The sequence below is a fragment of the Lathyrus oleraceus genome, chromosome 4 (genome assembly GCF_024323335.1).
Source record: "Lathyrus oleraceus cultivar Zhongwan6 chromosome 4, CAAS_Psat_ZW6_1.0, whole genome shotgun sequence".
In the NCBI taxonomy this organism is placed as follows: Eukaryota; Viridiplantae; Streptophyta; class Magnoliopsida; order Fabales; family Fabaceae; genus Lathyrus; species Lathyrus oleraceus.
Genome location: NC_066582.1, coordinates 159,247,722 through 159,251,663, shown reverse-complemented (window position 1 = coordinate 159,251,663; position 3,942 = coordinate 159,247,722). Strand labels below are relative to the sequence as shown.

Below are 3,942 nucleotides of genomic sequence, written 5' to 3'. Positions count from 1 at the left end.
AACAATCTCCCTCCTATAAACCTTCCTGATATCAAAAACATTTTTCCTTCTTTAACCGAGATGGCAGAACCAGCTCGTGCTCTTAGAGATTACGCCGCTCCATCGCAAGATGAACCGCATTCAAGTATTGCTCCGCCCGCAATCGAAGCAAACAACTTTGAACTTAAACCTTCACTGCTGCAGGCTGTGCAACAGAACCAATTCTCTGGAAATCTTACCGAAGATCCAAACCTTCATTTATCCGTATTTGTTCAATATGCTGATACTGTTAAAGCTAATGGTGTCACTTCAGAGGCAATTCGACTTCGTCTTTTTCCTTTCTCATTAAGAGATAGCGCTAGAAGATGGCTTCAATCTCTACCTTCCAACTCAGTCACCACGTGGAACGAGTTGAAGAAAGTTTTCCTTGCCCGATATTTTCCGCCAAGCAAAACAGCTATGTTAAGAGCCCAGATAAACGGATTTAAACAGAAAGACAACGAGTCTCTTTTCGAAGCATGGGAAAGATACAAAGACATGATGAGACTTTGCCCACACCATGGTTTGGAAGACTGGTTAGTAATTCACACATTTTATAATGGTCTCTTATACAATACAAGGTTAACAATAGACGCCGCTGCAGGTGGTGCATTAATGAACAAACCTTATGCTGATGCTTACCAGCTTATCGAGAGCATGGCCCAAAACCACTATCAGTGGGGAACCGAACGAACAACAGTGGAAAAACCTCAACCGAAAACTGGCATGTACGAGATAAGTAACCTTGATCACGTCAATGCAAAAGTGGATGCTTTGGTCCAGAAGATTGAAAGTTTAAATGTATCACCACCAACCGCCGTGGTTGCTATAGCTCAGAATTGCGAGGTCTGTGGAATCCAAGGCCACACTCCTGCGGAATGTCAACTCTTGACTGGAATCCAAACAGAGCAAGTAAACTATGCTCAAGGAAGCCCCTATTCGAATACCTATAACCCAAATTGGAAGAATCATCCAAACTTTTCATATAAGAGTAATAATGCTTTATACGCACCTGGACAGTCTCCGAATCAAACCCCATCTATACCTCCGGGGTACCAGAAACCAAATCCTAACAATAATACCCCTAGAAAATCCAACTTGGAAATCATGATGGAAAACTTTATAGCTTCCCAACAACAAACCAATAAAGATTTCTTAAACCAGAACATACACACTGGCGAACAACTTAAACAACTAGCAAGCAAAGTAGATGCCTTGGCTACCCATAACAAAATGTTAGAAACCCAAATATCTCAAGTAGCTCAACAACAAGCACTTACTGCTGCACCAACTGGTACATTCCCTGGACAGCCCCAACCTAATCCGAGAAGCCAAGCTCATGCAATTATATTAAGAAGTGGAACGGAAGTGGAAGGACCGTCTGATCCAAGGATAGAAAACCAAAGCCCTAAGAAATCTACTGAGGAAAGTGAACCTAAGGAAAAGGAAGAGAGTAATAAGGATACCCTAGAAAAGAAGGAACCTTATGTACCTCCACCACCTTACAAACCACCTATACCTTACCCTCAAAGGCTTGTTAAAACCAAAGATGTAGGTCAATTTAGAAAATTTGTTGATCTCCTTAAGCAATTAAACGTTACAATTCCATTTACCGAAGCTATTACGCAGATGCCCTCATATGCTAAATTCTTAAAAGAAATTCTTTCTAATAAAAGGAAACTTGAGGATAGTGAAACCGTTACACTCCCTGCCGAATGTAGCGCTATAATCCAAAACATGCCCCCTAAACTCAAGGATCCAGGTAGCTTCTCTATACCCTGTCACATAGGAAAATTTGTCATCGACAAAGCCTTATGCGATTTAGGAGCCGGAATTAGCGTTATGCCTTTATCCATATGTAAGAGACTGGAAATGGGAGAATTAAGACCGACCAAGATGTCTGTACAACTAGCAGATCGTTCCATCAAATATCCTGTAGGAATCCTTGAGAACGTTCCCGTACGCATAGGTCAGTTTTACATTCCCACTGACTTCACAATTATGGATATTAGAGAAGATGATACTACACCTATTATACTAGGAAGACCATTCTTAGCAACTGCCGGTGCAATCATAGACGTAAAACGAGGAAGACTCACCTTCGAAGTAGGTGAAGAGAAAATTGAATTCATTCTTTCCAAATTCTTGAAAGCACCTGCAATAGAAGATACATGTTACTTCATGGATATCATCGATGAATGCATAAAAGAAGCAGAGTCAGGAGAAGACAAATCATCAGACTATCTTTTAGAAGACAAATCTAAACAATGCTTAGCAATAACACCAGATCCTACGCAGTGTCTTAACAAACCAACCCCTGATTTGAAAACACTTCCCAAAAATCTGAGATATGAATTCCTAGACTTAGAACTTGAACGACCTGTGATAGTCAATGCAGATCTAGGAAGACTCGAAACAGAAAAACTCCTACATATCTTAAGAAAATATCCAACCGCACTAGGATACCACATAACCGATCTTAAAGGAATAAGCCCTTCTATTTGTATGCATCGCATCATGTTAGAAGAAGACGGTAAAACCTCTAGGGAACACCAGAGAAGACTAAATCCGATCCTAAGTGAGGTAGTAAAGAAAGAAATAACCAAGTTATTAGAAGCAGGTATTATATATCCTATATCTGATAGCAAATGGGTCAGTCCCGTACACGTTGTACCAAAGAAAGGAGGCATAACCGTTATTGAAAACGAAAAAGGAGAAACTATAACTAAACGAATCGAATCGGGATGGAGAATGTGCATTGATTATAGGAAACTAAACAAAGCAACCCGAAAAGATCATTTCCCTTTACCATTCATTGACCAAATGTTAGAACGACTAGCTAAACATTCACATTTCTGTTATTTGGACGGTTATTCAGGCTTCTTTCAAATACCAATTCACCCTGATGACCAAGAAAAGACAACATTCACATGCCCTTTTGGTACCTTCGCGTATAGACGAATGCCGTTTGGTCTGTGTAATGCCCCTGCAACTTTTCAAAGATGCATGATGGCAATTTTCGCCGACTTTCTCGAAAACATCATGGAAGTATTCATGGATGACTTTTCTGTATACGGACAAAGTTTCGAAGAATGCCTTGAAAACCTGGAAAGAGTTCTTGAACGATGTGTAAAAGTAAACTTAGTACTTAATTGGGAAAAGTGCCACTTTATGGTACAAGAAGGAATTGTTTTAGGACACATCATCTCGAACAGAGGAATTGAAGTAGACAAAGCCAAAATAGAGGTAATCGAAAATCTTCAACCCCCAAGAACCGTGAGAGAAGTACGAAGCTTTTTAGGACACGCCGGTTTCTACCGACGATTCATCAAAGACTTCTCTAAGATAACTAAACCTTTAACCGGACTATTAATGAAAGATGCTGAATTCATATTCGACGATAACTGTTTAAAAGCATTTCAAACTCTTAAACAAGCATTGATCTCCGCACCCATTATGCAGACACCAGACTGGAATGAACCATTCGAAATAATGTGCGATGCCAGTGACTATGCTGTAGGTGCTGTTTTAGGACAAAGAAAGGATAAAAAGCTTCATGTTATATATTACGCTAGCAGAACCCTGGATGAAGCACAGATGAATTATGCCACAACCGAGAAAGAACTCCTAGCAGTAGTATTTGCGCTAGATAAATTTCGTTCTTACTTGGTAGGAGCCAAAATAATAGTTTACACTGATCACGCTGCTATCAGGTACCTTCTAACAAAAAAGGATGCTAAACCTAGACTCCTAAGATGGATCTTGTTACTACAAGAATTCGACTTAGAAATCAAGGACAAGAAAGGAACTGAGAACGTAGTAGCAGACCACCTCTCTAGACTTGAGAACCTTGAACCAGAAAGAACATCCATTAATGATGATTTCTCGTATGACAAACTCATAGCTACTTTGGAAGAGAACAAC

General features: G+C 39.9%; 1 pseudogene; it reads right to left on the bottom strand.

Annotated features, from left to right (window-relative positions):
- Positions 1–445: 445 nt before the first annotated feature.
- Positions 446–545, bottom strand: LOC127077192 (uncharacterized; annotated as a pseudogene).
- Positions 546–3,942: the final 3,397 nt, after the last annotated feature.